The 27,761-nt window shown below is 44.0% G+C and overlaps 2 pseudogenes; one reads left to right on the top strand and one right to left on the bottom strand.

Moving 5' to 3' along the window:
• Positions 1 to 381: 381 nt before the first annotated feature.
• Positions 382 to 1,267, top strand: LOC133910520 (uncharacterized; annotated as a pseudogene).
• A 218-nt stretch (positions 1,268 to 1,485) lies between these two features.
• LOC133910518 (protein SHORT ROOT IN SALT MEDIUM 1-like) lies at positions 1,486 to 21,199 on the bottom strand (annotated as a pseudogene).
• Between the last annotated feature and the right edge of the window lie 6,562 nt (positions 21,200 to 27,761).

The raw sequence follows: 27,761 nt of genomic DNA, 5'->3' as shown, positions 1-27,761 counted from the left end.
AATCGAGTGAAACACGTGAGAAGCATCCCTCCCGTTTTTTCCCCGCCTAACGGTACCCCAGGAACTTCAGGTCCGGCCCAACCGCGGCAAAAGAACGGTTTTATCACTGCATCGTATTTCTACTAACTAGCCGATAAGGCGCTCCCACGTGGCTCGATTCGATTCCGATTCCTAATCCTCCATCTCTGCTGTAACCTTGGGAGCATTTCGCTCTCTCCATCCAGTAGCCTGTGAAAAAGAGCGGGCAGGTGCAGTGCAGGTAGGTCTGAACTCTGAACAAGTGAAGATCCTGCAGGCCGGCACTTCTTCCTTGCTTGCACCCATCTTAAATCACCCACCTTTTGCTTAAGGAGAGCTCGTTCGAGCGCGAGGAGTTCGCCGATGGGCGGCCACTCTGCTCTGCTCAGTCGTCGTTGGTGCAGCCGTTTCGCGGCCATCCTTTGCCTGTGCGCGACCTTCTGCAAGCCAGGTTGCATGCTCATTGGCCCGTGAACCGTACCCACCCAAGAGCACGAATACCATGGCGATGCTAACGCTTCAAAGTCCTGCCAAAATCATACAGGACAGATGACGTTCCGATAGATCCTGTGCCGAACCTGCCCGCGAGATCGCTGCAGTGCTTCGAGGACGGTCAGGTACGTAGCGTGTCATGTGAGGATACGTGTCGTCGTCGCGCTGTTTGCTCCCGTTCGCTGCACGATGTATGTCCCTCGCAGGTGTACAGCTGCTGCGAGGGCGCGTACAGGCTGAGCCCGTCGGGGATCATCGGCGTGCCGATCGGGGCGGTGGACTACTACTGCGGCGGGGCGTGCGTGGTGGAGACGGAGGACGTGCTCAACTGCGTGGCCAGCGCGCTGGACGGCTTCACCTTCTACAACGGCGCCTCCGTCGAGGAGGGGCTGCAGCCACACCGTCAGAAGAGGCCCGCGAGTTCAGTTCGTCTCTCTCCCAGCACTCACAATCTCACGATCTAGCTAGGGATCGACTAGGAACTACTAGTTTTAGCACTTATTCTGACTAGGGATCGACTACTTGTTTTAACATGTGCGGCTCGACCAGCACAGTGCAGAACCGCTGCAAACTGACGGCACCAAGTTCGTCGTCCCTGCCTGCAGGGGACTTCAATGATTTGGAGCCGCATATGGGCGACTACCCGGACATATACGGCGGCGACGACGACAGCGATGGCAACAGGGCTACAGCTCCTCCGAAGCTGCTCTTGCTCGCGTTTCTCGGCAGCGTCTGGCTGCTGCTCCTAGGTCCCTGAAGAAGTGTATCGCACTAAAGTTACGCTCCAATGCTGGCGTATACCTTACCTTGCTCCTGTGGAGCAGGAAATGTTTTTGTTTCCCTAGGAACATATTGCGTACCCTCTCGTACCAAATTATGCGCCAGTGCAGATTGGTCTGGAGTGTTCAAATTGTAACATACCATAGTTAATTCACGGTCGAGCTCAAGAAATAAAATTACTGACCGGCAAACATGTGTAAAACGATTCGAGTGCATGCATCATCTGAGATTTATCTCAGTAAACATACTACAGCGTTCCTTGTCAATACCATATTAGTTCAGACCATCCCATAAAAGAACGAGAATTATTCAAGTCAAAATTCAAACCAGTAGAGAAATGAGAAACACTCCTTGGTAGAGAAATGAGAAACATACTACACTGTTGGCTTTTCATAGATCATCTTCAAGGCTTCAACGAGAATCTCATACGGACAAGTTGCATACTTGCATCTTAGCTTTATTGGCTGAAGATGATCCAGACATCCTGACTACAAACTGGAGGATCAGAGGTCAACTATCTTCACAAGCTTTGTGTATGACACGATTATCTCTTGCAGAACTGCTCTCAGCAAATGCGGTTTGGACCAAGTCCTGCAGAGAGCAACCATGCCAGAGTTAAAAACTAATGAAAGACATACACAAAATTGGTCACGGCAACACGCCATTAAAATTGGAAACATAAAAATGCTTCTCAAGAGGGAAAAACAGACTGCCATGGGTACACCAATATCATTGTTGTATACATCGAACGAAGCTCAATTCTTGCAAACTAGAAAAGAATGATCTAAGCTCTAAGCTATGCTTACAGTCTGAACAATTAATATGGTATACAGAGTGTAGACTGACCACAGAAATAAATTCAGATCAAAGTTCAGTTAGTAATTATGCCTAAACAATCAAGTGTCATCTTGACCATCTGGACACTGAATATAAACCTCAAACATGTTTGCCTCCGTTGGCAGGCAGACTAAAACTAAAACGCAGTTATCAACAAAGAACTAAACTTTTCACACAAAATTCAATAGTCCAGTATGGAACAAGATAAGGAGAAGAAACTCTGAAAGACAGTTCCTAGAGAATCCAATGAATCATGACTACAGAAGCCGAATAAAAGATTCAAGCATATGACCTTCACATGCCTGTTTGACAAAAACTTCCCCAAGTTGTCAACAATGCACCTTAAATCTTCCACCTGCACTTGTAAAATAAGGATAATGCAACTATGTGCACTACTAATAGAGGAGTTGCTTCTAGAAAAATGCTATCGTTTGTATGCTACCTTGATATACCCCACTCTGTTTTGGTCAAAGTAACGAAATGCCTCGGATCCTCCTAAAATTGGACATTACAAAGGCCTTTGATTCGGTTTCTTGGTCGTTCCTTTTGGAAGTTCTTTCGCATTTGGGATTCGGCCCTCGATGGATGAACATCTTATGTTTGCTACTATCATCCTCCTCAACCCGTGTTCTCCTGAATGGGTGCCCAGGGAGGGTCATCGTTCATCGCCGAGGCCTCCGGCAAGGCGACCCCTTATCACCGATGCTCTTCATCTTGGTGATGGATGTGCTAAATTCGCTCTTCGTCAAAGCTTCGGAGGAAAACCTTTTATCACCTTTGGCGGCGAGGGAATTTGGTCACCGCCTATCCTTATACGCGGATGACGTTGTCTTGTTCCTGCAACCAAGTGCCCGGGATCTCTCTCTGTCCAAGGCTATTCTGAGTTCCTTTGGACATGCTTCTGGGTTGCACACAAACATGCTAAAGAGCTCTTGCATTCCCATTGGTTGCAGTGAGTCGGATTTGGAGCTGGTCGCCTCAATCCTGCCGTGCCCGGTTGCAAAGCTACCTGGGCCTACCTCTTTCTGTTCGCAAGTTGTGAAAGGCGGACCTACAACCACTCATTGACAAATTTGACGACTTGCTGCCTGGCTGGAAGGCTGGCTTATTGACCAGCGCTGGTCGCTCGATCCTGGTGCGCGCGGTGCTCACCGCCATTCCGATGTACACTCTCCTCGCTCTGGATATCCCGAAGTGGGTGCTCAAATCTCTCGATAAGAGGCGGAGAGCATTTCTTTGGAAAGGGCGGAAGGAAATTCAGGGTGGTCATTGTGCGGTTGCCTGGACTCGTGTCTATCGACCGAAGGAGCTTGGAGGGCTCGGTATCCATAATCTTGAAATCTTGGGATGGTCCCTTCGTATGAGATGTCTCTAGCTGTAGAAATCGCAGCCCAACAGGCCATGGTCCAGTCTCAGCCTCGCAATACCCACCAAGGTACAAGCGATGTTTGCGGCGTCCATGATATCCGAGGTCGGAGACGGGCGCTCGACCCTATTTTGGTCGGATAGATGGCTGTCTGGTCGCTCTTTGAAGGATTTGGCGCCGGACCTAATTCCTTTTGTTACGAAGAGGGCTATCGGCAGAAGAACGGTGTATGCGGCCTTGTAGAACCGAACTTGGCTGAAGGACATTACTACAGCTTTCAATGGGCCGGCGACCTTACAATTCCTGCAGGTATGGGATGCGGTCGCGGGCTTCCAGCTACTTGAGGGAGTCCCGGACCAGCATCGATGGACCCCGACGCCTTCCGATATGTTCTCGACGCGTTCGGCATATCATCGTTTCTTCACGGGGGCCATTACCTTCGAGCCATACAGCAGGATTTGGAAGACGTGGGTCCCGCTGCGGGGCCAAATTCTTTGTCTGGTTGGCGACTCTGAATAGATGCTGGACGGCGGATAGGCTAGCACGGCGTGGCTTACAGCACCCACCGAACTGCCCGCTCTGTGATCAGATGGAGGAAACGGTGCAGCATCTGCTCACGGACTGCGTGTTTGCTAGAGAGATCTGGTTCAAAATGCTACAACGTGTGCAGCTGGGGTTTCTGACACCGACACATGAAGACACGAATTTTCAAGCTTGGTGGAGTCGCGCGATGGAACAAGCTCCCAAGGAGGTCCGCAAGGGTCTCAACTCGCTTGTGATTTTGGTGGCATGGCTTATTTGGAAGCTGCGGAATCGATGTGTGTTCGACGGAGCTCGTCCCACGATTGATGGTCTTCTAGTAGACATTCGTGAGGAAGCTCGGCTGTGGTGTCTGGGTGGAGCAGCTAGGTTGCGTGCTTTGCTAGGCTGACCAAAATTCATGGTCGTGTAGAGCTCATGGCGCGTTGGTTCAATGCTAACTAACCCGGCCGTTGGAACGGCATTGTATTTGGACTTGTCTTGGAGTTTACTCCCACCTCTTAATATATTGACACGCAGCTCTCCTGCGTTGTTCGCGAAAAAAAAAACGAAATGCCTAGAAAGGGGGGAAACACAGGTTAGCAATATTTGTGGCAACTCTTACTCTCTAGCATCGGACAGAGAATTGCCTGCAACAGCTCCTTACTCTCTAGCATCCGACAGAGAATTACCTGCCACAGAGAAAAGATATGCCCATCTGGATGTTCCAAATAAATAGAGAACATTTACAGTACACTATGATACTAAATGGTTAAAAGTATCATTGTTGTGATCCAACCGTCCATTTAAGTAGGTATTATTGTAATTATCTTATTACCCTTGGGCAATTACGTCATTGACTGACCGGACTGCGGATCACCGTCACCCATCATCGACCGACCGACGGAGTGTGGAAACCATAATAAATGAAATGAATAGAACAAGTGAAAACTTATCTGAAGAATAAACTAACATTTTGACATTCCCTAGTTAAACATATAATTTACAAGTTTGTTATAGTTTTTTATTTCCAATCCTACCTTTATGATACCTATGATACTCCTTAATGATACCTATAATACTGATGGGCGATAGAATATCATTAGAGCAATCTAAACCACCGGATAAAGGAAATGAACGACATACACTTATTTAGGTGTATTGTAAAAGTCTTCAATAAATAAAGGTGCTATTACTAGGGGATATCCTCTTTGGGTGGGGCAAAGGGAATGAAGAGAAGAGGTTTAGTATAAGAATAGAGGAAGGGTTGGAAAAAAAATGAATCGGGCTTGGCAGATTGAACTGAAGACTATAAAGGAGGAGGAAGAAACCCCATAATTATCATTTATGATAAGGTTATTCTTATCATGGTGAAACTGTTGGAAAAAGATTACTGTTTTTTTCTCTCGAACTCGCAGGAGAGCTACGCATCATTATATTAAGAAGAAAGAAAAGAGTCTAAGAAGACTCAAACAACCCCAATAGGGCAAGGTTTAGTACAAAAGGGCTTACCAAAGAGCACTATAACCAGCGACCCAAACAAACCCCATCTACGACCAAAAGCTGCTAAGGTCTTTGGCTCCCGCCATACACCATAACCTAGCCTCATCCCTGATGTTCTACATGATGACATCGTAATTAGGTGAGGCCCCCTCAAAAACACAACCATTCCTATGCTTCCATAACCACCAAGCCACCAACACAACCACAGAATTAAAACCTTTGCAGTGTTGCTTCTCAACTTGCTGCAACGCTTTCCGCCACCAATTAATGAAGTTGACATCATCCGACCCTGGTGTTTGCTATTGCAGCCCCACCAAGGACAAGACCCAAGACCGAGAACCATACGCTTCTTGAAAACACACATGTAGTAAGCAAATGTTGCATGTTCTCCTCCTTCTGATCACACAGTGGGCATTGGTCAGGATGGTCAAGACCTCGACAAGCCAAATGATCAGCTGTCCAACATCGATTAAGGGATGCCAACCAAATAAAGAATCTGCAGCGAGGCGGAGCCCAAGTTTTCCAAATTTCCTTCCATAGCTCAAATTCAATAGCCCCCACAAAGAAATGATGGTAAGCTGATCTAGTTGTGAACATACCCAAAGGAGAAGGCTCCCATATGTGCTGATCCTCCACTCCAGGAGTAAGATCAACCCCAGTTAAGATCCCACAGCTGAAGATACTCCATTAAAGCCTCCATTGACAAGCCACCTCTAATGTCACAGATCCAGGTGCTATTACTGTGATTTTCTATCTATTAGTTAACTACGGTTTTGCTGAATCTCCTTTCTGTGATACAACTGTTGTTCCCTCCTTATGGGCAACATTGTTTCCAACTTCTACCACTCCTTTCTCGGTTATAGACTGCTCATCCACCCCTGAAGAAGGTTTTTCATCAAAGCTAGCAATGTCTTCCAGTTTAAGCTCCTTTCCATTTTCTTTGTTTCCGTTATCGTTTGCCTTTACTTCTGGTTTAGCATCTGTACTGTTTAAAATTTCAGGGTTGCCCTCTTTATTGTTCAAATTAGACTCATTCTGCATCACAGAACATGAATAGTTCAACACACAGCGGCCTTGCAACAGATAAAATAATTAGGTAGACTGTAAAACACGAATAGGTGACAAAGCCGCAAATAGTTAGTTTTACACGAAATTAAAACCTTATATTCAATGCACAAGGTATCCCATCAGCTGTAAAAGCCAAAGTACGCTATTAAAACGGCGATGCAAAATTGGAGTAAATTAGCATTGAAAGGTTAGCTTAAGTGAGATGTGAGAAAGAGCAACCATGGTTCTGCACTAATGTACACAGAACTTGACAAACTTAAAGAGCATGACCTGATTCACTGCAAACAATTCCATATTTTGGAAATAATTAATTTGGGTGTGCTTCATATTTACACCGCTCTAAATTCCACTTTTGGAAATAACTAAATGAAAGCAAGTGATAATGTCATCATATTTTCATATAAAATGGAAGATGGACTGGAATACAAGCAATTCTACTGTTACTCAGGAAAAGACCTTAAAGTACAGCAGTTTTACTGGTTTCTAAAAGAAACACAAGCTAACAAATAGCATATCAGACAGTTCATCTTCATGAATATCTATTATCTTACAAAAAAGGCGTGCAGAAAAAGAATATTTTACATGTTCTTCGGTAGTAGCATTTTCCATGTCCTCGTCATCTCTGTATATTTCAACTTCTTCAGGATCCTGTTCATACTCAGGATCTTCATCCTCCATTCTCTCTTCGGCTTCAGGTTCATCATGAACAGAAGCTGAATTATCTCCGATCATATTCTCCTCACCCTCTTTTATTATTTCATCAATTTTTATTGGGTTTTTATTATTAGGGGTACTTTCAGTATGTGCCTCATCTGTTGTCTTGGGTCGCTTGTCTGATGATTTTTCATCTTCCTTCTTTATCATTGGATCTTCCTCTCTTGGGCGCTTACGTTGATTCTTCTTTATAACATAATGCCTGTGTAGTTTCTGTGGAAAAAAAAAAAAACTAAGCCACATGTGAACACAGAACAATGTGCCAAAATCTCCTGAAAACAATAGCTGACTCAGTCCTAAAAAAACATAATAACTGCTCTCTTTTTTTTTCTGAAAAGGGAAGAGAAGAAAACACAAAAATAGGATTATGCTCTTCCCAATGCTTCAGAACCCATATACCAAGTAAGTCAGAGGGGTTTGGGTATAGGGAAATTGAAATGACAGCCTAGCTATACTGCAAATAGAAACATGATACCTCAATTGCTAAGCACCACACCCTCACAAGTTAAAACCTTAATGCCACAGTTGTACCATTACCAGCAAACATGATTCTCATAACTCGATAGATGAGAACACAAGTTGAAGGGAACCAGATACTCCGTTCTTCTTTTTTTAGTTTACCAGATACCCAATTCTGGCTAACCTAGCATGTTTTTTATATATTAGAAGCGTACTCAATCATCAAAAAATGAAGTTAAAAGGCACATTAATGTACATATATATAGTTGGTACTAGTTGAAGAGTTTGTCCATTTTAAATTAAAAGCTTTACTAGATTACAAATAAAATAGCCGGTTAAATATAACAAGAGGTGTCAAAATATCAATGGTAAGGAAAGAATAAACGCACATTGAGAAAGACCAACGGCAGTATTAAGATTGAGTTCATGTAGTGTAGGCTGAGTTCAAAGGAATCTACCTCAAGAAAAGACAAGATAATACAGCCCATTCTGTACTGAAGCATTTCACCAAACGACTCAGCAAACAAAGAAAACTGTAAAAGAAATAGGAGCAGCATATGAATGTCAAACCACATAAGCATCGCCTCAAAATAAGGAATGCATACAAAAAGTCATTTGAAGGTTAAGGTACAAAACATAGTAATCTGTTGCAAGAAATAATAAGAGACAGCAAAATAGAATATGGACCTCAAATACTGATTCCTCCACGTCATTGGAGGTATAATTCATTAGGCTATCCAGTGAAAGGGATGTTGAACGGAACTGAAATTTGCAAAATCAAATTAGGCTCTGCAAAATTTCTTGTACAATTTTGAAGACACTTATTTGGAACCAAGACGAAATTAAAGAACACAGGCGTACTTTAGATCCTTTAATCCTTTTGGCCTGCAGAATGAATCCCGGATGTTTAGGAGGCTCATCAGTTCTTTTCTTTTCTTTCCTTTCACCAAGTGACCTTTGCTTTGGATGCTTCTTTGGGTCTTTATTCTTTTTCTCTTTTTCAACATTATCTTTCTTTGCATTTTTCTCCTCTTTTTGTTTCACAACTTCCTGTTCACTAACCTTATCTCCATTTGATTTTTTGCCATGCTCTTTCTTGTCTGCCTTCTCGCCTTTCCTGTGATTTGAGATATCTTCAGCAGGGGTACTCAGTACTTCTGCTTGCTTGGTCTGTAATTCTCAGCGTCAGAAAAGCTTTGCCATTCTTTCCTGGTTGAACTTCCACTTCTTGTTTACTTGTTTCAGCATGCACAGCAGGGGCAGTCAGCTTAGATCCTGAGGCTGAAACTTTTCAACTTTTCTTTTAACAACCCTTTGAATGACTTTCTTCTTCCTGGAGTTCTTGATCTCAGGCTGCTGATTGATACTCACTCCATCCTGTTGTTTTCCAGCTTCTTCAGTAGTTCCTCGAACCTGTTCTTCCACAGTTTTGCTTGCAGGTCCAGCTACAGCAGTCTTGTCCTCTTGAGCTGATTTCACAGCTAAAGCTTCAGCAGTTGGCTTTTGGCGAACAACTTTCCTCACAACCCTTTTTATTACTTCCCTTTTAAGAGGTTTTTTATCCTCAACGGTATGGTCAACAGAGGCATCACCTGAGGCCTTTCCTTGAACATCCTCACCTTTTCCTCAACTTTATCAAGCTTTTTCTTGTCTTTTCCAGAAAGATTTGTCGCTTCATCTTTTCCCTGCTGACCAATGTTAGTATCAACTTTCTCGATTTTGGTACCATCATGGCCAATATTACTCTCCTTTGAATTACCATCTTCTGTTTTCTTACCCTGGCTCAGCTCCCCTGAAAGTGTTGAAAGATAAGGCTTGTTCATTGGTTTGCTACAGAAGAAGAAAAAAGAAAACCCACAGTGGAATGCAAAGAGCAAAACTTCCAAACCTTGCTTTCGTTCCTCTGCGTCTCCAGGACTCTGAAATAGGTAGCCAATAATTAAGCTGTTAGTACTGATGTTATGGAAAGAGTTAAGTTAGTTTAGGCAAGTTATCTAGTTGTTATGGGCAGGAGATAAGTTGGATTTGATTAGGAGATAGAGTTTGATTAGTTTCCAATTCAGCTGGACATAAATTAGGTATAGGATTTGGATTGTAATTTCCCCTCTCTATATAAAGGGGCAGCCACGCATCATTGGAAGCAAGCAAGAAGAATTCAGCAAAGGGTTTTTGCCAGATGGTTAGACCAGAGCCTCTTCTCGGCGGGAGAAGCCCGGTGATTAGAGGGCGATCTGCCCTTGGCATCGACCAAAGCCTCGAGTCTACAGGAGAAGCCCAGAATTAGGGGGCGATCTGCCCTAATCTACTCCTTGTATCCAATGTTTCCTCTCGTTACAATAATAATTGAATACTGATTCGGAAGAAAAAAACAAAGTATGTTCTTACAAAATTGACAACCATAAAAGGAGAAGCTAACCTTTTCCTTCTTTGTAGCAAGTTGCCCCCAATCTACTTTTGATTTTCTGTATGCAATCCAATTATTCTTCCATAAATCCATTGAAGGTAGGCATTCTGACAGGTTTGGCACAAATAGTACAGTAACCTCTTTATGACTAAAGAGACCATCTTTTCCAACTCTGTTGTAATGGACCTGCCAGTAGTTAAATGCACTACATTAATCACAGTCACAAATACTGCTAAAATTAAAATTAAATAAACTTCATTATTGGGACAAATGCTCATATAACATCTTCTAGAAGCACTTAAATCAGACAGAAGTAGGATTCAAGATGCCAGTCATACCATCTTGTTAGCAATCACACTGGTCATGAACAGAATTGCTTGTTTCACCAATTCTTAGCAAAAAAAAACATTAGAAATAGAGGATACCAGGTTCATATCGCTTGAGCACTATATCAAATAATGTCTCAGGTAATATATACCTATACCAGTTTTCAAAAATACATTTTTTATTTACGGAGTATCCACAGGGTTTAAAACATAGTCGTGAAGTTATTCTATAAGTATGATGCGTAGTATGCTTAAAATAAGCAGCACGAAGATACTGTTATGTCACTTTTTATTGCCCAACACATCAGTGTATTGGCTCATACATAGAGCAAGTGAGCAGAAAGCTCTGGAATTTTAATATTTTGGGCCGTAGAAAGTTTAGGAAGCACAAGTGTCGGAAAATAGAGATTAAATTAAAATAAAAACAAGTTGATTTGAAAAATGCCATATTTCCAGAAAACCTAAGTAGCTTTTACCAGTAATGGTCTTCACAACCATGGATACAACAACAGTTACACAGTCACAGTACATTTTACCACTGGATTGAGGATGTGCGAATAGCACGGTCATAAGACCTTCAGGTGTGAGGCTATCAACTAGGGCTCGAACCCTGGTTCTCGCAAAAAAAGGCCCCTCACTGTGTGTTCCCCGTGGTTGTGGCGTGGTCGCTCAGCGATAGCGTGCGGTTTGTAGCAGGCTTTCGGGACCTTTTCTCGACCTTAATAATGCCTTTTGGATGTCTCTCCCCTTGGGTCGAGTTCTTTTACCACTAGATTAAACCTCGTTTCCTTTACCCTACTAGATGGGGATTGTGGCCACATTTCAGTTTGAGAGCCCAGAGTAAAAAAAAAGGCTCTAAAATCAGTGCTGAAAAGAAAATTTACCCCAGATAACAAAGTTTAGACCAACACTGTTTGGGACAACAAATCATAACCGAAAAGTGGCAATGATGTAAACACAACTAGATAGATAGTCATAAGTGTGCCTTACTAAGCAGCAGAACATCCACCTAGTATTTCCTTAAAAAGAAGAATATGTAAAAGTTCATCAAAAGTGCTAAGAAGAAAATTCACAGGTACGGTACCTCAAGGAAATGATTCCAGTGAGTGCAGTTAGATAGATCAACTTGAACCTGTTCTTTAAAATATCTGTCAGAGTAGAGTGAATTTCAGTACGATCGCAGATCCAAGTATGGCGAATTTCAGTACAATTGCAAGTCACCCATCATGCATTATACCGGACATATGTACCTGATAGGAGTTCGAATCAAGCAAGAAGGGTCAGCGAATGGATTTCCACCATCTATTGCTGCATTCCAAGGGCCCCCGATTGCAGTAAGTGCATAATCTTTCTTGAATACAGAAAAATTTAAGATATTGTTCAAATGCACTATTTGGTCCTCAGCACATCTTATTGAACATATATCAGTGAAGGCACCTTTGCTCATGCCGCTCATCAAGAGTATCTGCACAATATCATAGGCAAAGAAATGACAAATAATAAGTTGGTAAGTTTTCAACCACTTCATACTTACTACAATGACACACAGTTCTCCTACGGGCTTGAGGAAAAAAAAATCAACCACTTCAAAAATACACACACAGTACATCCTTAGCATGCTGTAGAGTGTAGTCCCACATTGAGAAAATTGTGCTCATATGCATAGTAACTCAATTATGCCACAAATGGCAAGTTACATTTCTCCATAGCAAGAAACATTACTGTAGTGAGAATTCGACACACAAAAATAGGAAAACAACTTTAAGTTTAAATGTCTTTGATAATGCAGTCCAGCACTACAAGTTATTTGCGAGCTGCAACGTATGGTCCTCAGTCTGCACAACATAATAACCAATTCCAACAGCGAATCTGCCACATGACTCCTGAGCGATACTGATATACCTTGCACAATAATATGAGTAACTCCACACAAGCAAATTCTCATTTGGAGCTTCTGTTCGAAACAAGGACAGCTCAATCTATTTTATACTGCAAAAGAAACACAAAACTTATAGACCCCAGACCTTTGCATTCCAAATGGCGTCCAAAGTGATAGTGGCAAATGATTTCTCTGGTGGAAAAACTGCTCCTTCGTCAAACTTACCATCCACTTCATGGATGTCATGCTCCAAACTGTTTTACAGCAACAGCAAAGTAAAAATTATGACCCCAAAAGTAATCATGAGCCTTTTGAGCAAGCAAGCATATAGAACAGTATGTTATGTAGTTACAAAATTCTAAAAGAAAAAAATTTACCTCACTGGAGTATGCAGTGAAAGATTCAGGGTTTCTTTAGACCAGTTTAAAACAACCTGCAAACCAGAAAATCATAAATGAGCCAAAAAAAAAGGTAGTCCCAGTTACAATTCTACATTGAAATCTGAACAGTATCAGCTCATTGATACGATGTCCAACCTTGGAAAAATCTTGAGTAATCACTAGTCTAGGATGTCGTTTTGTCAAAGATAAATAGTCCCTTTCAGCATCCACCAAGCGAAACGGAGAATCCTGCACAGAACAACCCATCTAGCATTAAGGTCATAAGAGCAACGAACCAAAACTATATAAAAAAATAATTATGAGACTCGCACGTTAAGAGAGGCATATGGAGAAAATGAGAAAAAGCATTCATGATTGCACAATCATGTCCGTTTGGAGTGCAATCTATGATAGGTATGAATCGTTTGACTTCGAATGAGGCATGTCGTGATTTTTTTTGTATCACAACTGAGAGGGAGAAGATATATTTGGAACCGGAAAAGGAAGGATAAAAACTACAAATCTAAAACAAAGGATCAGAAAAGATGGATCATCGGACCACCGGAAATAATCAGAACTAAACAATATGAAATGTGTGTCCAGAGGTACAACAAAGAACTGACTTTAGAAGGACAAGAACAAGGGGGTCGAAGACCAGAGTTTTACATCAAGGAGGTTGGCAAAGCATAAAGCACTAACAATATCAATTGGTTTCTGCAACAATGTGGCAAACACAACTATCTGTTTACCTTGCACATATATTCTCTCTTTATTTGTTTAACAGGTGAACGATGCCTTCAGGACAACAAACAGAATAGTTAGTTAAAAATAAAGCTGCACCGAAGATGAAGCGGCAACTTGTTGCATGCTTGCATCCACAAAGCTACAGGGAAAACATGGGTCCACCTATGCATAGCATCATGTCGAGGTGAAAGTCGCCGCAAAGGCTTCTCGAATCTAACAAAAGAAGAACATCGTCGATCACCAGGTGTTTTGGGTGGAGTGCACTCCCTCCTTGGATCAGCTCTGTGCCTCCTATCCCACTCCCTCTCCTTCTCCCAGCACTCGCGTAGACATTCTCTTTCGCGTTCACGTTCCCTTTCTCTTTCACGTTCTCTTTGTCTTTCACGTTCCCTATCCCTTTCACGGTCTCGTAGCTCTAGCTCTCGATCCCGCTCCCTTTCTCTTTCCCACAAAAGATCCTTGATGCTCCTCATCTCGTAGATCCAGTTCGCGACGGTAACCGATGCAATCAACGGTTCTCTCATCACCCATGGAGATGCCTGGATGTACATGGGATAAGATGCCTGTTAGATGTATATGTGTATTTGTATTTTCCCCATTGTATAAGGGGTTTTCTGCATATTTGCCCCCACCTGTACATGTATATATTTGGGCCTAGAGCCCCTATATTGAATACAAGTGCTATTCATAACATGGTATCAGAGCCAAAAACTAGGGTTAGGGTTCGTTCTCTCTCTCCCTAGCCGATTTTTTTTCCTCCACCGCACGTTGCACTTGCGTGCTCCTGTTCCGCCGGCTCGGATCACTGTCGTCCCATCAGTTGCCGTCGGCGTCCGCCCCGCTGCTGCTGCAATTGCGCCGCCGCCGGACTCCGCCGTCCAGCCGCCGCTCGAATTGCGTCGCTGCTAGACGTCGACGGGCTTCCCCGCCACCGATCTCGCTTCGCGTCCCCGCCGCCGACCTCGCTTCGCGCCGCCCCGACGCCACTGGAACCGCGCCGCCACCCTCTCCAGTCCAGCCGCCGCCTTCTTCGCGCCGCCGCTGCCCGATTTGAGCTGCTGCGGATCTCAGCCCAGCCGACGGTGGCTCGCCTTCCGCTGTCAGTCGCTGGAACTCCGCTGCCAGTCGCCGGAACTCGCCCTCCGCTGCCAGTCGCCGGAATCCACCGCCGTCGGGGACTCGCCCTCCGCCGCCAATCGCCGGACTCCACCGCCCTCCCCTGCTGGCGCCGTGTCTCTGCTTCTCTCTCTCTTGCGGTGCCACGGATGTTTAGCGTTGTCGAACAGAGCCGCTAGCACCAGCAGAGGGAAGAGGTAAAAAAAAAAAGAGTGCAGGACGAGGCACTCTTTTGTCTGACTCTTTTCATGTCCCTGCTGTTTCTTATGTTCCCAAACTGACCATGCAGCTTATCTCAGCTGGTCAGCTCACTGATCATGGTTGTCGTGTCATTCTCGACTCTGACTCTTGTTGTGTTCAGGATCGCAGCACGGGTCTCCTGGTTGGTACTGGCCCTCGTCGTCGTGATTCTCAGCGCCTTTGGGAGCTTGACTGGCTTCGTCTTCCTTCCGCTGCCTCTGCCAGTCTCGTGGGCTCTGCTTCTGCTGTTTCGTCTTCATCGTCCTTTGCTCAGTGGCATCATCGTTTGGGCCATCTTTGTGGTTGCGTCTGTCTACATTAGTTCGTCGTGGTCTTTTGGGATCCGTCTCTGGTGATGTATCGTTGGATCAGTGTCAGGGATGTAGGCTAGGTAAGCAGATTCAGCTTCCCTATCATTCTAGTGAGTCAGTGTCGAAGCGTCCTTTTGATCTTGTTCATTCTGATGTATGGGGTCCGGCTCCCTTCGTTTCGAAAGGGGGCCATCGATACTATATACTTTTTATAGATGATTTTTCTCGCCACAAATGGGTTTATTTCATGACACATCGTAGTGAGGCTTTATCTATCTATAAGACATTTGCCACCATGGTTCGTACTCAGTTTGACACTGCCATTAGGATTTTTCGTGCTGACTCTGCTGGGGAGTACCTCTCTGGAGCCCTTCACCAGTTTCTTTCGAAGCAGGGCACTCTTAACCAATTCTCTTGTCCTGGTGCTCATGCTCAGAACGGTGTTGCTGAGCGCAAGCATCGTCATCTTCTTGAGACTGCTCGTACTCTTATGATTGCCTCTTCTGTTCCACCTCATTTTTGGGCTGATGCTGTCTCTACTGCCACTTATTTGATTAACATCCAGCCTTCATCAGCTCTTCATGGTGGGATTCCATATGAACGTCTTTGTGGGAAGACGCCTGACTACTCCAACCTTCGTCTTTTTGGTTGTGTGTGCTATGTGCTCCTTGCACCTCGAGAGCGCACCAAGCTGACCACTCAGTCTGTTGAGTGTGTCTTTCTGGGATATAGTGCTGAACATAAGGGGTATCGTTGTTGGGATCCTATTGGACGTCGGATTAGGATCTCTCGGGATGTTACTTTTGATGAGTCTCGCCCTTTCTATCCTCGTCCTTCTTCAGATGCTTCTCATGCATCTGTAGTTGAGCCACTTTCTTTCCTGACTTTTCCTGATACTCCTATTGTCACTGCTCAGTCCTCACGCTTAGTGCCCTCTTCTTCTGATCCTTCTGTGGTGTCGTCTTTGGAGCCTTCTTCTCAGGCCCCAGTTGGTACTATCTATGATCATAAGCCACTTGTGACACAGTTCTACACACGTGACCGACGTGTTGCAGATTCATCCTCTGCTATGCCTTCCTCTGATGTGCCACCTTCTCCTAATGCATCTTTGTCTGATGTGTCTTCTTCTGGTGAGTCATCTTCTACAGAGGATTCTTCTTCTGAGTCTCACCACTATGCCCTTCGTGATCGTCGGTCGATTCGACCTCCAGACCGCTTTGTTGCTGGCACTGTTCTTTCCGAGCCAACCTCTTACCGCGATGCTATTCATCATCAGGAATGGCAGCATGCGATGGCAGAGGAGATTGCTGCTCTTGAGCGCACTGGCACGTGGGATCTTGTTTCCCTTCCTGCACATGTTCGTCCTATCATGTGCAAGTGGGTTTACAAGGTTAAAACCCGATCTGATGGTTTTCTTGAGCGTTACAAGGCTCGCCTTGTGGCGCGTGGTTTTCAGCAGGAGCATGGTCGTGACTATGATGAGACCTTTGCTCCTGTGGCTCACATGACCACTGTTCGCACTCTTCTTGCTGTGGCTTCTGTTCGTGCGTGGTCCATCTCTCAGCTTGATGTCAAGAATGCCTTTCTTAATGGCGAGCTGCGTGAGGAGATGTATATGCAGCCTCTGCCTGGATATTCCGTCCCTGAGGGTATGGTTTGTCGCCTTCGCCGCTCTCTTTATGGGCTTAAGCAAGCTCCTCGTGCTTGGTTTCAGCGCTTTGCTTCTGTCGTTAGTGCTGCTGGTTTTTCTGCCAGTGCTCATGATTCGGCGCTTTTTGTCCACACTTCATCTAGTGGTCGGACACTTCTCCTTCTTTATGTTGATGATATGATCATTACTGGAGATAATTCTCAGTACATTGCCTTTGTGAAGGCACACCTCAGTGAGCAGTTTCTCATGTCTGATCTAGGTCCTCTTCGTTACTTTCTTGGAATTGAGGTTTCTTCCACGCCTGAGGGCTTCTATCTGTCCCAAGAAAAGTACATTCAGGAACTCCTTGATCGTGCTTCTCTCACTGACCAGCGTACTGTTGAGACTCCCATGGAGCTTAATGTTCATCTTCGTGCCACCGATGGTGAGCCTCTTTCTGATCCCACACGCTATCGTCACATTGTAGGGAGTCTTGTGTATCTTGGTGTTACTCGTCCTGACATTTCGTACTCTGTACATATCCTCAGTCAGTTTGTTTCAGCTCCTACTCAGCTCCACTATAGTCATCTTCTTCGGGTTCTGCGTTATCTTCGTGGGACTATCTCTCGTCGTCTGTTCTTTCCGCGCTCCAGCTCTTTACAACTTCAGGCCTATTCAGATGCCACTTGGGCTAGTGATTCCTCTGATCGTCGTTCTCTTTCTGCCTATTGTGTTTTTCTTGGTGGTTCCCTCATTGCTTGGAAAACTAAGAAGCAGACAGCCGTTTCTCGTTCGAGTGCAGAGGCTGAGTTGCGAGCTATGGCTCTTGTGACAGCAGAGGTTACTTGGCTACGGTGGTTGCTTGAGGATTTTGGTGTTTCTGTTACTACACCGACTCCTCTTTTGTCTGACAGTACAGGTGCCATCAGTATTGCTCGTGATCCGGTGAAGCATGAAGCTCACTAAGCATATTGGTGTTGATGCTTCTTATACACGAGCACAGGTACAGGATGATGTGATTGCTCTTCGGTATGTGCCTTCGGAGCTTCAGTTGGCAGATTTCTTCACGAAGGCACAGACGAGAGCTCAGCACAGGTTTTATCTCTCCAAACTCAGTGTTCTTGATCCACACTGAGTTTGTGGGGGGGGTGTTAGATGTATATGTGTATTTGTATTTTCCCCATTGTATAAGGGGTTTTCTGCATATTTGCCCCCACCTGTACATGTATATATTTGGGCCTAGAGCCCCTATATTGAATACAAGTGCTATTCATAACAATGCCATCTTGGTAATCAGACTCCAATGGTCTGTGGAGCAAGCCCTTCCCTGAAGCATAGTTGCGATAACCACTACTTGATGGTCTTGGTCCACAGTCAAGACTATCGATGTTTGTCCTAGGAGCTCCCTCAAACAATGAAGTTGCCTATTGTCCTCCATGTGGAGCAGAACCAAGAATGAATAGGTTGCGATGATCAGCTTCAATTCTTCCATATGCACCAGTTTCCTGAGAACCTTGATGGATTGGAGCGATCCTGCCTGCAAAGTAATCGGCTTGTCTGCCAGAAATGCATATTTTACTCAGTGCATGTGCTATGCTTTGTTGTGGTGGTAAACACAAAGGATCGCTACTTATTTAGCTTCCCAAGAACATCAATGAGAAATTTCAAACTTATTGAAACCTAGTCATAGGGCAATGATGTATCGAACAAGCATGTTTTGATTTGGGGCACTATAGGTCATTATTTTAAGCCGTAATATATAGAAGCAGCAATCTGCTACTATGCTGCAATCGTTTGTATGAAACCTTACTGTGAGATACATACCATATACTAGAACCAGGCTGAAGTTGAGCTTTCAGGGGCTGCTGATGGCACATTGATGAAATCTAAAAAAATTAGGGGGTACCTGCTCCGCACGGTCATGAATCTGAGATCACATCAAAGACAGATACAATTACATTAGTTAAAGCCCAAGGGAGCAAGGGCAAAAGAAAAACAAATGAGCATGGCCACATGTGTGAGAGAGAAATACAGAAACCTGATGGCTTCCAGGAATATGATCTGAATATCTTCTATCCAAGTCAGCAAAGCCATCTCTCCTGCCAAGATTAGCTGAGTGTTCACCGTACAACCTTCTCTACAATGCATAATCAGCGCCGTACTGGTCTAGCTTCTGTGGATATCCACACACAGTTAGATAGTCATCATTTGATCTTCCCAGGCTGGACCCAACAGCTTCAGATGAGAACATGGTTGACTCGGGCAATGTTGTTTGAATAGTTTGCAGACTGGGAAGACCACAAGAACCTGGACCTTTGCCAGAAGATCCACCAACATGTAGAAAATATTAGCAGAATGTTACGTATCGATAATAGGTATGATCTAGACCTTTTCAATTCCAGTCTCAGAGCAAAAGAAGTTTCATCTACAGATCAAAAACCTAGATCAAAACATCCAGTTATGTATGAAAAAGGATCTGATAGAGAAGTTGAGCATCTCCAAAAGATCTGATAGAGAAGTTGAGAATCAAAACAGCATGCTTCAGATCTCAAATCAGAGAAATCACCATGAGGAAGCTGCCATAAAAGGGGATGGGGATGGCAGTGGGACCTTAAGCTTTCTATTTGTAGCTAGTACAACAATAACAACTTTAGCATCATTCTACTCACCCAAACCATATAAGTTTAAGACACGAAGATCACAAGCTCCGGCTTTTGCAATAGTTGGGGGCTAAAGTTTATGCCTCCATAAAAGGCTCGAGAATGATGGCTCCAAAATGATGAATATCATCTTCATCCTCCAAAATGATGAATATCATCTTCATCGCTAGTATATTTTAGATATAGGGATATATAAGGAAGGAATTTATCTTTCAGACTAATATTCAGTGTGTATCAGCACTTATAAGACACCGATATATCATCAATGTCTCAAAGTGGATAGAAATTAGCAAGTGATAAAAGCAAAAGAGAAAGACAATACAGGCCATGCAAAAGTTAGAAAATAAGCCAAGAACAATGTCACTGCAGTTTACTAATTTTCCCTTTAAACAGTGTAGGATCTGATATTCATTTCGCTTAGATTGTCCATAGAGCTGTAGTCAATTAATTGATTATATGCACAGGTTATCAAATTCTAATTGAAACAGTGGAACACTAGACCATATTTCCCAAGGAAAAAACCATGGATTCTGCACTGTACTCATGATTTAAATTACTCTTTCTCTGGATAAGACAAAGGGTAGGCGGACCGTTTTCGGTTCAAACTGGGTGGACAGATTTTTCAGTTTTCCTGAGAGCTCCTAAGGCAATATTTTATATAATTTTATTTCACCGAGAGTCACACAAATCGTGGCGCTTTCTCTGACACTGTCAAACCTAGGACTCACTTATCCTTATGTCCACGTGTGGACTCGCATATCCCAGATGTCCACGTGGATTCGCTTATCCCAGATATCCACACGGATCCATTGAGTTCCCTGAGAACATGCAGCTCATATTTTGGCGGAACTGGAGCGGCTGCAAATAGACTTCGTTATTGGCCTTTATTTCAAGATAAATCCTTGGCATATACCGCACAAACGACAACTCATGCAATCACTTACACACAACAACCATTAATAAGCATGCGACGCATGAGGGAAAAAAAAGCATCTCGAATTCAAACTGAAAACGAATGCAAATAAGAGGTAGATTGAACCACCAGCTGCGCGCCATAAACCGGGGCATATTCCCCTCCATACTGCCCCACAACTCCTTGCGCAGGGTTTTGTGCAGGGTGGCCGCCAAACCGAGCACCATCGACGCCCCTAGTCGGTGCGGCAGAGGCCGCATATCCACCACTTCCTGGCTGCAAAAACCAGCCATCACAGGTGAGAAATTATCGCATATCTGAATAGAACAGCTAATCAGAAGAGGAGCCTTACGACAATCTAGCCGTACGGCGGCGGTTGCCCGTAGGGGTTGGGCTTCCTTGGAAACATCGAGGATGAACCCGCCACAGGACCCAACTGCAACACAACCGCAGGAGCTCCCGCGCACGCACACTAGGCAACTCACGGGCAAGCGTCTGCGAACCCAAAAAAAAAATCCAAAAATTAAACCAGCGACTGCAAGCATATCCGCAACCCATTCGATCCAACCATGTGCGCGACCAAGGATCGGATGGAATCGGAAGATTTGAGCACTCGCAACGCAGAGAAGCGAAGCCGGTCGATTCTAGGGCTTACCTGCGGCGTGGGCGATGAGGCTATGCGTCGCGAAGCAGAGCTGTCGTCCCGTGGCCTCCGAAGGGTTAGAGCTCGGCAGGCAACGGCGACGGCGCTGCGGCGGGTGGATGAACGGCGGTGCCGCCCGAGGAGGTGAGCGCAAGCGTGGGGAAAATGCACAGAGGACGCCGGACGCCGCCCCGCGACTGGGCCGCCCGGTGGCAAATACGGGTTAGGCTGGGCCTAAAGTACGGGTGTGGATCCGTTACGTTCGCAATGGGCTCAGCCCAAGAAGCGCAGCATCGATTCTTGCCGTAGGGCTGCTTAGCTTCAGACGACACGATCCGGTATTGGACACACATGACCACCGGCATTGTTTGCGCATGTATCATTTTTCTTTTTCTTTTTTGAGAGAAGGGTGACTTTCATTCGATCAAACCAAACACGAACACATTACATAGCAGTAACCTGAAAGAAGAAAAAAAACACAAAAGAGCACATGTCCTAATGCCACCACCCTAGCTTCATCTCCGATCCACCGTCACCGAACAAGGTCGTAAGAACCAGAGTTGAGATCTCTGCATATGTATCAATTTTATGTCCTTTAGATTTGTTTGAAGTAGCAAGTGCCACACGTTAATAATGTGGCTAGTGCTATAATATTTTATCATGATAAACTTTGATTAATTGTATTTTATATGAACTCTTTATTTAGATATTTAATTTTTATAATAATTTATTTTTTCAAGACTATATTTGATATGAATCCTTATTTTTTCTATTATAATCATAACTTCAATTGTTATTTTATTTTATTTTATTTAGACTATTTATTTAAATATTTTGCTTCCAAACCATATTGAAATCAAACTGCTAATTTTTTATAAATTTTAATTTCGAATTTAACTATTTATTAATTGTATTTGATAAGGACTATTTGATTTAATCTTAATTGTTAGATGTTCATAATAATGAGTGATTTAAATTTTTTTTTCAATTAACATGATAATGTCGTTATCTCGAGAGCGAACACGGTGATTTATTTTTAACATTTAAATAATAATAAGATAGATTCATTGGCTTTTGCTCGGTCCGCTAGGGGCTGGCGTAACAGCAAAAAAATGCTCACGCAAAATTGAGTGACATGGCTTAAAATTTTCACTCCAAATAAACGTGCATAATCCCCCGAACAAAATGGTCACATGTATACTTTGGGTTAGCCCGAAACTAATGCTACTTCCATTTGGAAGTACGTTCATACGTTCCCAAAATGCCCAGCCGAAACACGGGTCTCAAACGGAACTCAAAATGCCTCGAACCAAGCAGAAAACAGATAGTAATACATACTGGTGCGGTGCCTGCCACGAAGGTCGTCGTCAGAGAGTCCGAATCAAAATCACCGTGTGCGCTAGCTCGTCACACGGTCACATTCTCAACGTAACGAAGGGTGCCGGCGACGTTAAGTTTACTCATCGATCTAGTCTTCTGTGTCGTTCCATCAACATCGTTTCCGTGTCGTTCCATACTTCTGCTGATTCATAACTTTTCGTGTTTGATCAAATGATCGAAGCGGATTGTTATATCAGTGCTAGCTGTTAGAACAAATTGATATTGATATTTCTGTGTCGGCTAGTAACCACGAGTTAGCGCTGATAATAAGTACGATGTTGTTTTATATTACAGACTAATATTAATAAGTCTACTATCTATAAAAGACGTCTTTCTTCTCTCCAAGTTTTCTCACCGTTGGTCACCCTTTTTCATCCCTCTTTGAAGATATATTTTTTATATTATGTGAAGATACTCTAGTTAATTTTCATTTTCACCTATATTTCTCTAAAGCTCGAGTTTGAGCACTGAGATTTCAAAACAATAATTTATGTTTTTAGCAGTTGTTTGATAGATATAGATGTAATTCATATCTACTAAGAATATGTCTTAATTTCTATTAAGTAAAAAGCTTTAATTACTTAATATACACTAAATTACAAACCTAAATATACAATAAATTAATTCTTGCAAAAAATAATGATCAAGTATTACACAAATTATAGATCTAATATAAACCCTAATATATAATAAATTATATACCTAGATATACAACAAAATATTTTATTAAAAAATAAATAATATTAATGACAATTTTAAGAAAAAACCAGCACTGATAGTTCAACTATTAGTGTCGGCTGAAGTTTAACACCGACATTGATTGTCCAGCTATTAGTGCCGGCTAGGGGTTCAAAACCGGCATTGATAATCCAACTATCAATGTCGACTGGGTTATACAACCGATACTGATTCTAGTATCAGTGCTAATTGTAGACCACAACCAACACCGATATTTTATCCCTATATAAGCAAGACTTAGTCATAGCCTCTCCATTCCTCCCTTGCACGCCTACCGATTCCCGTTATCTCACCAACGCTGCTATCCATAGAACCGTCGTCGCCGTCCTCGAAGCCCCACCGTCCTCATCCTCGTCGACGTCCCTAGAGTCAACACCGCCTCCCCGTTGTCACCGTACCGAGAGACAACGCCGCCTCCCCACCGTCCTCATCCCCATTGCCATCCTCAGAGCCGACGTCGTCGCCCCATCATCACCGTCATCACCCTCGTCATCGTCCCTGAAGCCAATGCTGCCTCCCCGCCGTATTCATCCCCGTGGACGGACGTTACCTCCTCGCCATCCTCATCCGCGTCGTTGTCCCTAGAGCCAACACCGCCTCCCCGCCGTCCTCATTCCCTTCGCTTCGATTCGGTAAAAAATTCTTGTTACTTTATTGTGTAATAAGACAACAATTTGGTGGTTGAAGGAACCGATGATCTTTATATAGCATTAGTTTAATTATGCCCTTGGTTTGTTGAAGAACGAAAGTAAGCATTTTGGTTTGTTGAAGAATGAATATATTGTTATGAGTTCAGTGGTTATTACTTTGGTTGAATTGTGTTGGTGGGAGTTGTAGCCATATTTCACTTAAAAAATTGACAGATTGTAATATGCAACTCCAAAATAACTTTGCAGTATAATGCCACCTCAAAACATATAGTGTACTTCATTAATAACTTCATTAACCCTTCCTCGGTTAAGGCCACGTGCCTTAGAGCCGCCCTCCAGAGAAGTAAAATTTGTTAGTTTATATATGTCTTACTTTTTTAAATATCGTGTGGATCTAGTAGGTATCATGGATACATCTAAAGTAGTATCTACATCCCACCACATGGTGCCCCTGCATCCTTCTGGCATATTCCTCTACGAACCTGATGCCTCGCCCTCTCGGTGGCCTTAAGGATGATCAAAATGGTATACCTAGTATCTATTTTGGTTGGACAACTGATAATTAAAAAAATATGTAGTTGTTAAATATATGTATGTATTGATGTAGGTGATTACTTCTCTAGTTTGGTTAAATAGAATTGTTGCTCAATAAAGAGTTGTACACAACTTGTTGTAACTAACATCATAGGTGATAGTGGTATAAGGAAGATATCAATTAGTTTTCAGATATCGGTAAATAAAAAATATATCAATATTGTTGTCTTTGGCATCCAACCACCTTATATCCATATGGCTAAAAGAACGCAGTGGCAGCAGTTTTACAAGAGATTGACGATTAAATTGGGTATATGTTATCGGACTACAGCTATTTCAATTTAAAATCGCTTGAGAAGAATGTAGAAAATGTGTCTTCAATGACTATCAGTCTGTCATGCTTACATGCACTTGACATGATTGGTGCCACGAATTTTAATCTATAGTATTATTTCATATATTATCAAATTTTCTCTTCATATTTATGCAATTTGCCTATAAAATTCTAGAACAACAAGATACATTTAGATGTCAGCTTGAGTTCACTCTTACGTTATGTCATGGAGTGACTGTGTTTATCAGGTATATGTGGAGTTCGGTAGAGGAGATTTTGTTATTTATGGAACTATGATGTATCTATCTTTTCTTGCTCGAGATAGTACGCTCGTTTATGCACTATAGCATTTGGAAGAAATATATGGAGTTGATAACATAGGTGTTACCTATGAAGACTATATGATTGGACATACACCGTAGAATCAAAGATGAGTACATTTGCAATGTGTTTAACCTATGATGTAAAGTATGATAATATTTATTTATGAATGTTGATGAATTTACGATTATATGTGAATGTGGATGAACTATTTATAATCCATATGTGTATATCTTCCTGTGTGAATTTTGAATGTTATATTATTGAATTCATAATTTATTTATGTCTATAAAAGTATTAGTGCCGGTTTGTCACACTAGCCGGTACTTATACTCAAACTATCAATATCAATTCGTTTTTATAGACCAATCAGTGCAGGTTTTTTTAATGAATCGGCACTATATAATATTCATTATCAGTGTCGAACTAATAGTTTTTGACTATCAGTACCGATTAGTCAGTATCAGTTAAAAACTATCATTAATAATATTTTTAAATTGACACCGATGATTATTTATGTAATAGTGATCGATCACGGGACATTCAAAGATAGCTCGCAACAATAACGCGATGTAGCTGGTGTACCATACCCCACCGTCGATCATATGCATCGCATGTGGGCATTCAATACCAGCACAACTGGCACGTATTGTACGTAGAAAATAAGCTTCTTCGCGCGCAATCAGAGTCTCCATACCGAGATCCAGAGCACGCGCTCATGATTGATACATCGGCAGCGCGCGAGATCACGAGACAAAGCGACGTTGGAGCTGGCCGGACGTACGCAAGCACGGACGCGGAGCGTATGGTCGACGACGATGGCAACCCGGCAGGCCGATCGGGGCAGGGCCGTGCCGGCGGTGCCATATATCGACTGATCCGTCGACACCCTTGGACGTCAGGTACGATTACAGGATGGGCCATGGCATTAACGACGCCGCGCGCGCGAGACGTGCGCGCAGTGGATGCCGTCCGTCGGTGCGTGGCGTCTTGCGCGCATGCATGCATCGATCTGCAGTGCGCTGCAGCCGGCCGGCCGGGCAGTGCGGGATCTCCGTCGGTCCAGTCCAGACGACCAGACATATGAGCCCATGCATACATCGCTGTCCGTGCGTTATATATACATAGGGATGTCCATGGAGATTCGATTACCGAATTCTCATCAGAAATTTCTCTACTAGAAGATGAGAATGGAAAGATTTCATTACTCATTGGTACAAATTATATCTCCATCGGGTCTAACGGGGACGGGTATGGAGAAGCATTCCCCGTCTCCGTTTCTCCACAGGGATCTGTTTCGGCTCAGCGGTGGTGGCCCAGGCGTGCGCGACCGGCCTAGACGGGCGTTAGCGAGTAGTCCAGCCAGGTACGGCCTGGCGCCATGGTATGGTGCGGGTCGGCCCAGTGAGTGGCATCGGCTCAGGTGGGCGAGGATGGGTTCCCCATCGGGTCTCCATTCCCCTGCGGGGACGAGGATGGGGAGAAAATAGTCCCCATGAGCGGAAGCGGAAACGGTGACGAAATTATTTTCTTCGTGTGAGAATAAGGATGGAGAGCCATTCTCCGATGAAATATTCCCCGTTGACATCCCTATATGTACCACGTGAGATGACATGTGACGACGCACCCACGCGAGCAGGAGCCCGCCGGCAGCTCTAGCGAAGTCGCGAGATAGCTGCAGCGTGAGTACTAGCTACCTAGGCATGGGCGATATGATGGTTATTTGGAGTGAGTACTAGCCACCTGATTGTTTTGGAGTTCACCCATGAGCTCTGATTCGTGCGAACGGTGTCCGGCGAAGGCCGCGTGTGTTTCACATTGGCAGATGGAGCACCGGCTGGGTCCATGTCTCGGGTCCGCCGATCTTTGCACCCGAAAACAACCAGGTGGTTAAAACGGTTCCAGCAAGGCAGTAATAGTAGGGGAAGGAGAAGAGTGGGCATGCCCTGATCTCACATCGTGCAAAACCTGACTCAGGAATGCAAGTGTACCTCAGGAGAGACAGAGCAAGAGTGGTACGTTTCGGTTAGCGTACGTTCCGCTTGATTCGCCTCAACAATTCACCGAGACACCGAGCACGGCAACTCGCTCGCCGAAACAGGCAAGCGATGATTCTTGGCCAAAAAGCAGCGGCAGAAGATGGCAACCGGTAACGAGTGCTCCGATTCAGGAAGGTACTACTAAGGTTGACAACGACAGGCGAACCGTGGGAAGTGGGAAACTAGGGGAGAGGAGAGGTGGACCGTTGTGACGGAAGCGGCGCTTGAAGCCACAGGCCGGCAGGGGCAGGCCAACGTATGGGGCGCGAGAGGTAGTGACACTGCACCTGCCATATCCACTAGGAAAATACGTAGCAATAAGCCAAATAATACACACTCGCTACTTGACGAGACTAGTAGGGTTTGATCGGCTTGTCAAGCTTGGTGTCATTCGTTATTCTTTCTGAACTATGCCCTCCTTTGTTTCGCGCCCGTTTCCTGAATTTCAGACACCAGCACGGAAGTATGGGTATCGCTGGCTTCTCAACAGTCGGAGACGACGCCCCCTGTCCTCCATCTGAGTCCGGTCGTTTTTCCGATCCATCCAGGTGCGCGACGCACGCGGCTGCGTTCGCCGTTTTCGCCCTCCACCTATGGACGGACGGACCAGCGCATGCCGGCAGGGCACAACGAAAATCTGTGTTGCCGGAAAAATTGGACTGAGATCTTCACGTGCTACAGTATCCATAACTTTAACCATTCCGCGAGCTGTTGGATCGAGAATGAACGACCAAGATTTTATTGCTACGTTAACGCTACAATA

This window comes from Phragmites australis, chromosome 3 (genome assembly GCF_958298935.1).
Source record: "Phragmites australis chromosome 3, lpPhrAust1.1, whole genome shotgun sequence".
In the NCBI taxonomy this organism is placed as follows: Eukaryota; Viridiplantae; Streptophyta; class Magnoliopsida; order Poales; family Poaceae; genus Phragmites; species Phragmites australis.
Note: the sequence above shows the minus strand (reverse complement) of the source record. Positions and strands in the feature narration are given on the sequence as shown.